General features: G+C 44.0%; 1 long non-coding RNA gene across 1 annotated transcript in view; it reads right to left on the reverse strand.

Moving 5' to 3' along the window:
• Window positions 1-10,646, reverse strand: part of LOC130583598 (uncharacterized) — a 64,983-nt gene extending 54,337 nt beyond the window's left edge. The window contains exons 1-2 of the long non-coding RNA XR_008966440.1: window positions 10,416-10,646; window positions 9,381-9,450 (exon numbers count right to left, since the gene is read on the reverse strand). This is a non-coding gene — a long non-coding RNA (uncharacterized LOC130583598). The remainder of the gene's footprint in view (window positions 1-9,380; window positions 9,451-10,415) is intronic.
• Between the last annotated feature and the right edge of the window lie 368 nt (window positions 10,647-11,014).

The following is an 11,014-nucleotide window of genomic DNA, read 5'->3' on the forward strand; positions in this document are numbered from 1 at the left end:
GGTGCTAGAGCTGTCCCCAATGTCACACCGGTGCTAGAGCTGTCCCCAATGTCACACCGGTGCTAGAGCTGTCCCCATGTCACATCGGTGCTAGAGCTGTCCCCATGTCACATCGGTGCTAGAGCTGTCCCCAATGTCACATCGGAGCTAGAGCTGTCCCCATGTCACATCGGTGCTAGAGCTGTCCCCAATGTCACATCGGAGCTAGAGCTGTCCCCAATGTCACATGGGTGCTAGAGCTGTCCCCAATGTCACATGGGTGCTAGAGCTGTCCCTAATGTCACATCGGTGCTAGAGCTGTCCCCATGTCACACCGGTGCTAGAGCTGTCCCCATGTCACACCGGTGCTAGAGCTGTCCCCATGTCACACGGATGCTGCAGAGGAGCCGAGCCCTGGCAGCTCTGAGCTGCTCTGTGACCACATCTCTGTGCCTGACCCAAGGCAGGCTGTCCCTCACCTCTCTTACCACTTCCTACAGAAATGCTTCCAGACCTTTCCTACTGCCYCTGAACAGCCTGGCCGTCCTGCTGACTGCAGGGACAGAACAGYCCAGGCTGGAAGGGACTTTGGAAGACCTTTCATTGGAAAAGGAGCCCAGATCACATTATCTCACACCATTTAAAGGCACCTTGAAACGGTAGTAGAGACTCCACCACAGCCCTGGGGATGTATTGTCTGCCCCTACTCCTAAGGGCCCCCACATCTGAACTCTAGAGATGGGCAGACAAAGATTGAAATCTGGCATGTTAGGACTAGCTCCCTTATTTAGGATTTTGAGTATCAATGACACCACACTGAGTCCACCTGGAAATCAAGTAAATGGATAAATAGRTTCAGAAAGGAAAAGGGCTATCTACTGTTGGGTTCTGTTAAGGATAAACATGTTAGCAGTGTTACAGGTTTTGCAGTCATACACAGCCAGATCMAGGCTGCAAACACTTGTGGCAGGAATGCTGGCCTGGTTTAAACCCCTCTCTGCCCTGCTCTCACCAGCCCAGCCCAGTGCTTGAGCCAGGCTCCTGCTGGTATTTGAACTCAGCCCAAGGAAGCCACTTCCTCATTAAGGCATACCCAAATATGGCAATAACATGGAGAGCCAAAAGTAGTAACAGATTTATTATTACCACTGTGTGGAAATAATTTTTTTTCTCTGTTACTCAATCCAGTTAATTATCCATGCAAAGCAAAGTCATTTCTGGCARCCACAGAGGCAGAACTGACTTGGAAATGGCTGGGACTGGAATGGTTGTTATGCAGGAGGAGAAGCTAAATAGTTCAGTAAATTAGTCCGAATAGATCCACACTGGGATTGGCCTTTAGAGAATCAAAATACTGAACTCAATGCTTTTAGGCTTATCATTCTTTTTATTTAATAGAGAAGTGTCTGATCTGGGACTGCATCATATCCCAAAGACTCTACAAAGAGGTAATTTTTCAGCATGCCCTGAGGGTAACAGGAAGAATTACAGAAAGCTTCAAACCATCCAGCTCCCACAAGCATTCTGCATCCTGGACTTGCACTAGAGCAGCAAAGCACAACCAGTAAGGAACATTGGTTCTTCYTGAATACTTGGAAGGGTGCTACAAAGCACAATACTCAGTGTTTCAATGGCCCAGCATTCTCCTGGAAAGCACAGGCTGATTTCTCTGAGGGGAATGACAAGCTGAGAGTGCAGCACGTTTCTGTGTCACCAGCTGCAGCACAGCTCAGCCTGGAGCACCCTGGATCCCAAGGCATGCTGGAAGGACTCAGCTTGCACTTGGAGCTKGTTTGCCCTAAGAAGTGTCCCCACACACCTCATGGGAAAAAACAAACAGAAAATGGACACCAAGCACAAAATGCCACATTCCCTTTGACAACTGGAAAGAGGACAAAATAATGAAGCCACAAAGTGGAAAAACCCCCAAACCTACAGAAAAGCAAAAGCTKAAAGTGAAGAAAACCACAGAATTTATGGGAAAAGAAACTGCTGACATTTTTACTGCAATAAGGACAGACTACCAAGAACATCCTGATCAAACACCCAGCATGGGTTCCCACACCAGAGCTGTGTCTGCTCCAGAACCCAGCTCTGATCAGAACAGTAAGAACAGTAAGTTCATTCTGTTGATGTTTGAATAACCCCTGCCAACAAAATGATCCCCCATCAGATCAGCTGTAGAAGATGGGTTGAAATAAATAAGTGTGAGAGAGCAAGAAAGCAAAAAGACACCCAGCACTCCTCTTCCAGCATCAATGTTTAGATAGAGCTCTTTCCGTTTTCCTTCTTCAAAATGGGTTATTTCCTCCCTCCAATCCAGGAAAAGCACAACCCTAAAGGGCTTTGGTGAGTGTATGTAATGTACGTGCAAGGGAGACACAGCTGCCACATTAACAGAGATTCCACAGATGGGAGCCCAGAGGACAGCCCAAACCAAGCAAACTTCTAAATACGGTTTGGTAAGAACTTTCTGCAGAAAAGCCACATTAATTCCAAGTGAGCAGTCCCAGTTTGGCTGGACCCGTGCCCAGCAGCCTCCTGTGCTCACCTGCCATCCTGCTGGCCCAGAACTGCCTCACACAGGGGCTTGCAGAGGGCATTTAGAACCAGCAGCTCCAAACCAGTGCCACTGGCACTCCTCAAACTGTCCAGGGAGCAAACCTGCCCAAAMCAGGAATGGAACTGGTCACCAAAAAACTGACAGTTCTTCCTAGAAAATACAGCTCCCTTCTCCAGAAGCAGGTCACTGAGCACGGAGGACACCACTGACTCCTGACCATTCTTTCAGATAGTCACAGGAGCCATCTTTGTGGCCAMCCCCTGCTACCAAAAACCAGGCCAAGCAAAACCAACACACCTTCATTCTTTTTCTTCTCACACAGAGCACTAGTTTGGGACCTGAGCTCATCAGGATGTGTGCACACCATGCCACAAATGCAAAGAGTGAATAATTAAAAATACATTCATTTTACAATTGCTTTAAACTGCCATGTCCCAGTATAGCATATTTCCTTGTGAGATTTCATCTTTTCACTATTCTCAGCCTTTTAAAGACTTAATATCAAATGGAACCCGGTACCTTTAGCTGTCATTTTCCATCTTGCACAAGTAAACCTTTTCCACACCATTTTTTAAAGTTACAAATAAAACACCCAACTATTATTTTTTTCCCCACAGATGAGAATGTTAAAACATTGRCATTTTAATCTGTTTGATACAAGAATGAGTTGTGTCAGCACGCTGCTTCCAGCTACAACAACAGGAAACTCAAGTTTAATTAAAGACAGAGTAGAGAAGCTACATGGTGGTATCTGAACCAGGGATAACAGCAGACTCTTCTTGCTCACAATTTTGGGCTCRGGTTCCTCTCAGAGCAACTGCTGGTCAGGCAAAATATGATTGAAAAGGAAGGAGAGGGAGGACAAAGACCAAATGTATTTCCTCAGATAGGAGATGCAAAAGCTAACACCATGTACCTGAGACTTCCACACATCACAAATTTTAACCAGAAAACAGTAAAAGCATGGCACAAACAACCCCAACACAAAYGTGCAGCAGAGGCCACTCAGCCACATGGGCCCTTCAATGTGGGGCCACAAAACATTCACCTGTAAGACTCACACTCCATGTGTTTAGCCTGAGCCTGCTCATTGTTCCCAAAAAAACCTTAACAGCAGCATTTAGGACTCCTCACAAAAATTACTTCTCACAGGTGAGTACCRAGTACCAGAACCTATAAATACCCAAGTACCACAGCTCTGATATCCCATCTGCAGCAGTGGCTGGGARGAGTTGTCAGAAATCCAGATTAACTAGAGATGATTTCTTGGTTATTGCCTGTAAATCAAACAACASCCCCAGAGCCTCCAGACACTGGTGTAGACTCTGAAGCAATGAAGAGGACTTCACAGAAACCATTCTCTCTGCATCCCCAAGAATCAATAATCCACTTGTGCASTTCACTTGGATTCTATTTTTAAAACTGTTTTTACAGATTACCAGAAACAATTTTCCTTCCTAACGTACACCTTAGAGAAGAGTTTGCAGAAAGTRGTAAAAAACTAAGAATATACAGCAAATAGCACAAACGAATCAAATTATATAYTTAATAATTCCTTAGCATTTCAGAGAAGCAGCAGATTCAATATGATAGAGCACATGGACTGCAACGAGGGCAGTCTTGTGTAAGAACAGGGCTGGTCTTTCTGCAGTATTTTCTCTCAGCTGGGATATGCTTTATGCCAAGGGCTGGCACCACAACCATGGAGGCACTTATCACAGCTGAGAAGCATCAGTGTCCTCCTGGCAATGGAAAATATTTTAGGAAAACCTTCAAGAATCTGACATCAAAATATTTTACATGACCCTGTAGACACTTCATGATAAAGTCAAACTCTACAGCATCAAACTCTACAGAAGTAGGATTGCTGCTCTTGTATGACTGCATTTTAAAGACAACCCTTTTCAAGAAGGTAACAGAAAAAAAGACATTTAATAGCAAATTTTATGAGAGAAGGATAAAAATCAGGTAATTCAACAGTTCCTGAAATCCCAGTGATGGTCAATAAATCGACTTGTGCTTCACATTATATGAAGAGGCTGCACTTAGTAAATCACTGTGTAAGCTGCCTCAATAACAGCAATCCTGCTMTCAAGTTTACATGCAATGAGTCCAACAAAAGAAATTAATTTCTTAGATGACAAGAAAAGGTTATCTAGAACTGGGAAAACACATGAGACAAAGATTTCCACTAACAGGTATCAGACACAGAGCTGAACTTGAAGCTATCTTGTTTTTTTCCCCTGAAAGATCTGAAACCCCTGTAGCCCAAACACCAGAGCTACAAAGAAAACATCCTGCAACCTGCCCTGCTAARAACACAAGGAAAACAGAACAAGCCACAGCTCTTTTCATGAGAACATGACTTACTCCCTCAGCTCCCTGCACACTGTTCCTCAAGCAAGGCCGAGAAAAAGAAAATATAATACAAGCCAGGTTCCAGACTTAAAAGCAAATATCACTTCGAACTACCAGCCAATTTACTTCCCAAAAACTTCAGTACAATATAATTTCCAGAATTCACAACATGCCCTWTTCAAAAGTATGAAGGTGTTTCTCATGACTCCAGCGAGCAACAAAATACACCTTCCTGGTATCATCTGACTGATTTTATTCATCTGTTTATTCCCATGACATTCCACAGGTATCAATCACTCATCTTATTTTCCAGTTATCAACTTTTTTCATAAATATGTCCACAAAAGGGCACCACTTTCCTCCACACTACCCTTTATTCCTCTCACTGTAGTAAAAACCTTTCTGTTCGTGTTCTCATTTCACAATGCTCACACTTGTCTATGCACATTAAGTGAGCAAACTGCTCTGATCTATCCACATGCCCAAAGGAAGTCAGCCAAAAACATGAGACAACACAGAAGTTTGATTTTGAAGGTCATAATATAAAAACGTGCATTCCCTGTCTCACGGCATCTTAATCCATCCAATATCCAGGAGCTCTGATCACACAACTGCATCTGTGCTGATGGCCTGATGACAACACTGCACTGGCAAGATCTATTTCTATACATTTTGGGTTAGTTGTAAAAGTTAAGTTGTAAAAAATGTTTCTGTTTCACAGCTGCAAAGATTAACATCAAATTTTAATCAATTACAAACCAAAGCCATGTGATTCACCTGAAATAATAACACAGAGATTTAGACCCTCAGTTTCTGTCCCACATCCATCTAATTCCAAGTGCCCAAATCAGCTGATTGAGCAGGGGACCTGTAGAACCATCCTAAGGATTCCTGCAGGTGCCACAGGAAGACAGACCTGCTGTGACATTTATAACTGAGGGAGTGGCTTGAAGTGGGTCAAACGGGGAAGAGTTCAGATCTCAATTTCAATTTCCATGGTGATTAGAAGAAAGAGCTTGTCTGAGGAGCTGTTTGGACCACTAATGCTAATTTTTAGCATTCCTTGGAAAACAGCCTATTTGAGAGGATAGAGAGAAATAATAACATGGTTTTTTTGTTGTTGTTTTTTGTTTGTTGGGTTTGGTTTCTTTGGGTTTTTTTTTTTAATTTGGATTTTTGTTGTTTTGTTGGGGCAGATCTGGTGACATGAGTAGCTATAATCTCATCTGTGTCACACTGATCACAAAGCAACAGAATGGCCAATAAAAGACTCTGGCTAGTAAAAAAAGGGAGAGGGTAATATAGCATTTGTGACATGACGTTCCAGAAAATATATTCTTGCACTAGCATGATTTTTAATTAAATGCTTAATGCTAATTAATAGGACAGATATAGCAGGTTTTGTATGGCAGCTGACTTGATGCAAAATGACATTTGATTAAGAAAATCAAAATCAACATGACACATCAAGTGGGCTAGAGACTGATAGCCCTCAGAATGTAATTGCAGATGAGGCCAAATACTAAATAAATGTTTCCAGCTTATAGCAATTAAATATCAACACAAAAGAGAACAGTTTCTTTTATCCCTCAAGAGCTTGACCCTATGTTATGCAGCAGTTTTGTCTATCCTCTGAAAAAAGCACAAGATGATTACTGAACAAATTTACAGATTAGAGCAATGAAAACAAGGATCAGTGGTGGAAAGCCATGTAGTTTGCCAGACAAAGAAGACTGGAGTAAATATCACCCTTTTTAATATAGCTAAATGTAAGAAAACATGCCTAAGCCCCACKTTCAGGCTGGCAGCCTCTTCTGAAAGCAGGTACTCTGAAAGGTCACTGTAGAAAAACATTTGTAGGGAGCTTCSAGGGAGATATTGTGGGTAAACAGGACCATGGAGATAATTTTGCTTTCAAATTTCCTCCAAAGCTGAAACTACACAAGTGAGGTTTTGGGACAGTTGACAGCAGCTGGTGACAGAAACTCACACAGTTTAAAAAAACCAAACCAACCACTCCCTAGAAAGCAACCAAAAGTTCGATTGAAACAGATGTAGAGAAGTATTTGGGCATTTAATGCCTTCCTAGAGGTCAAATTGGATGGAACTCAGGTATCTGAGAGACAGGAAGCGAAACAGAAGCCAACTCTACTCACAGTTCTCTGAGCAACCTCTTCATATGCCAAATATAAGCATTCAAGCTCTSCTGTTTCTTCCTTTCATACCTTGTCTTTGCAGAACATGCAAAGCATTAATATTTCCTTTTCCTGAAAGAACACTCATATCYTGAAAAGCTGAACTTAAAGGAAGCTACTCACACATGGTGAAACTAAACATCTTGCTTTCTTCAGCAATTAAATCCCACTGCTACATGTCACTGCTTTTTTCACCTGAGGTATAAAAATGCCAGATAATGCTGTCACCTCACTCACCTGTTATGAAACCTCTTAGTAAGCACTATGCAATCCCCCAGCTGGTGACAGTCCTGTGACAGGGCACTTACCAATTGCACCCAGAATATCTGCTGCTTTGTTCTGGTCATGAATGTACAGAAAAGAGGAAGAAAAAGCCTAGAGAACAATTGATCTTGGATCTCTTTATATCAAAACCCATCTCATCATTCTCAGCTCTTTCAGTTAATCCCTCCACCTTTATATAAGGTTGTATTTAGAACATCACACCAGCTAAACAACACCAGCCTGTAACATAAAAGCTCATACATCCAAAGTGCTCAAGGACACATAAAAGAGTGATAGAGCTGAAGAATTACAGCCCTAGCTCCCAATTCCCTGCCTGGGGTTCTCAGGTTCCCCCCTGACAGCRTGTGGAACAGTGCAGCTGTCATTCTGGCCATGATCAAATCAGCGACAACAAATCGAGAGCTGTGACACCAAATCCTTTTAACCACTCTAAGGGGATATTTCTGCCACAAGTTTTATACCACAGGACCACCTCAGACAGCTCCAAGCCAAGTTTCTCCCAGCAGAGCCCACCTGCCCACAAGCCAGGACCCAGCTGCAGTGGAGAGGCTTTGGTTTCCCTACCTGCCACCTTTCAACATCAGTGCAAAGCTTCAGAGTCCAAAGGGACACTTGTGGACTCTCAAAAGAAAGCTGGAGGGACAGAGAGGAATCAATGTCAAAACAAGCAAATAGCTTTCAAGTGATCTGGGACTCTAAAAARGAAGGGAGTTTATTTTTAGCCTGCCTGCAAGCAGCTCCAGGTGCTTTTCCTTTGTCCCCATGGCAGTAGGTAAGTGAATRCACCTGCCTCACCTTGCACCCTGCTGATGGTAAACACGAGGTCTTGCATTCAGGTTACAATGTGGAGTTACTTCAGTGCAGCCCTGTGCCAAAATAGCACATTTCTGAGGGATGCAAAGGTATTCAATAAAAAGCTTTTAAAGGCATATTTTTAAACTTGCAGCAGGAAAGCTTTTCTGTGTCAAGACAGTAATTCTTTTAACAGCATTGATCAAAATGTCATTCTTTTATGAGTGTACAATACCTTTTAATGGCCTACAACAAACCATTAGGGTTCTACACCTCTGTGCAGCAYACAGTTTACAGGAAAATCAGGAACACTGGCCAAGAGACAGCCACTGGGTTTTATGCCTCTCATAAGGCAGAGTTTCTCCCATTCTCTGCTGCATTCAAATACCCACAAGTGAAGTGACCTCAAAAAATTAAATCAAACTTCCTATCACTTCCATCAGATTTTCCCACATATCTTCACAAAAAAATGCCTCTCATAAACACATAGAATATTCTGGCTTTCCAAAGCAGGATTTTATCACCAGGATCTGATCTGGCTCTTTCTTTTCCTCGCCAGTGATCACACTTACCCCAAGACAGCATTGACTGAAGAATCGGAGGAGGATGAATAAAATGAAATGGGTTTGATATTCAGAAATGGGAAGAAGTGCCACCTGCCCTTTCCTAACACTGAAGTCTGGGTCAGAACCCATCTACAAACCATCTGGTTGTYTGTAAGTGCTGCAGCCCTTCAAAGTACGAGAGCACTCATGATTGCATTTGCTCTGCTGGAATGAGAGACCAGCATGGGCTTTCTGGATACTTTCAGCACTTTAGAGCCTGATTTTAGTTACAAATATCAACAGGAAAGGGAATGATTTCCATCAACACACCTTCAAGGCTTTCTCTGTCAAGGGCAAGAGAATATTTATGGGATTTAATCATCACTGTTAACTGAGCAGTGGCAGCAGCAAAAGAGCTGWATTTCACTCTCTGAAATACTTCTGGATAATTGCAAGATCTCAGCTACTTCTRGAAGGGTAAAACCATTAGTATAAACAAATAAAAAAACAATTCCCAATAAAACATAAGGTGGAATTATAAATCAAAGGCAGGAAAACTGACTAGGAAAAGGAGACAAAAAAAAAATAATGAGGTTCAAATTCAAAAGCTGGAGTGAAATTAATTTCAGTTAAGAAAAGTTTAAGAGGGTGCTTGTCTCTTACCTGCTCAGAAACAGCCTTGTGCTTCTATCTTCCAGTTATGAGATGTTGCTGTCAGCTTTCTCAGTCCCATCTAAAATTTAAAACCAAAGTTAATTTTTAAGACAATTTTTATAAGCATACATAAATTAAACTCAAACAGTACAATTTATGCKCCAGAAGATGCCATTGTCTCACTCAGAACACCACAAAGCCAATGATGCTTACATCTCCCCCACATTCATTATTAAACACAAGGCCAGACACAGAGGTCACCCTCCAAAAAGCAGAACTGTACCACATGATCCAACTRGTAACCCAGACCAAAACCTAGTCAGAGTTAGAATTTCATAGGCATCAGGGAGGGATTTCTCAGTATCACATACCAGGTGAGTTCAGAGTTCTAATTTCATGTTGTTGTAGTCAGAGTGAACACTCTTTCAAGCACATCTGGGATTTTTTAAACAAACACGTGATTTTCTAGGTTATCCAAAGTACATCAAGTAAAACCCTTGCATCTTGCAATAGCAACTAATTTCTTCTTGGCCTACACTACATTCTSGGCAATAAACATSATGGCAGCATAGGAGAGCTATTCCTGTCTTTTTTTCCCTCCCATACAGCTTGGTTCAATAAAAGCAAGTCTCTATTTCTCTAGCTCAACAATCACGTGGAAATAAACTAGAGTCTTGAATTAAGGGGGTCAAACAGGACCAACATAAGCAGAAACCCGACTCACGGAGCACTTCAGCACCCACCAGATCAGTGTTTTATTTTAAATCTCCACCCCTGAAGGCTTTTAATAGCAGGGTTAGCATAATTTGTCAGAAAATATAGAGATGCATTTGATCTCACTTTTCAGCAAGGAATCAATCCAGATCATGTTTCCTAATGTCTTTGCAGCACAACCTGCCTAAAGAAAGCATTGCACCCCGGTGTAAAAACGAATGGCCACTGTGACCGTCCCCAACGTGCGGAGCTCTGCCTCTCACCCGCCGCCTCTTTCCCTGCAGAGTTCAGGGAGCTGCCTGGATAGATGGGAACCTCCCAAGCACTAACCTGCTCCGTAGTTTGGAAGGTGCCAGGCTTTCCCAGGACCCGGCAATGCAGAGTCTCGCCCATCATTTCTCCGGAACGGCCACGGAGGAGCCGGCGGGAGCAGCAYGGCCTGTCCCAGCTTGGACAGCGCGGCCGGGGAGGAAGCCCTGCCTCCCCCGCGGCCTCTCTGGAGAGGAGGGAGAGCGAACGGGAGCTCGTCCGTCAGCACCTGCCTGGGCTGTACGAGTGGCACAGCGCAGACCCACAGCGCGGAGCCGAAGAGCGGCCCCACAGCGCAGACCCACAGCAAGGAGCCGCAGAGCGGAGCCGCAGCGCCGATCCGGCCCCGCCACCACCCAGAGCCCGGTTTGAAGGGCCCGCCAGCCCAGCCTCCCGCCCCGCCCCGGATTGACGGGACCCTCGCCCAATCGGAAGGCGGGAGAGGGCAAGCCCCGCCCCCAGAACGACCAATCAACACTTGCCAAGGGTGGGGGCGGTRCCGCCTGCGCACGCGGAACACCTCGCGAGTCCCGCGGGCCCCAGAGCGTTGATTAACGTACGGATCGTCCAATCGCAGCCTGGCTTCCCGCCCTGCCTGGCGCCGATTGGGCACCGGGGAA

This window comes from Malurus melanocephalus, unplaced genomic scaffold, assembly GCF_030028575.1.
Source record: "Malurus melanocephalus ecotype Western Australia unplaced genomic scaffold, MMel_1.1 scaffold_605, whole genome shotgun sequence".
NCBI classification, from domain to species: Eukaryota; Metazoa; Chordata; class Aves; order Passeriformes; family Maluridae; genus Malurus; species Malurus melanocephalus.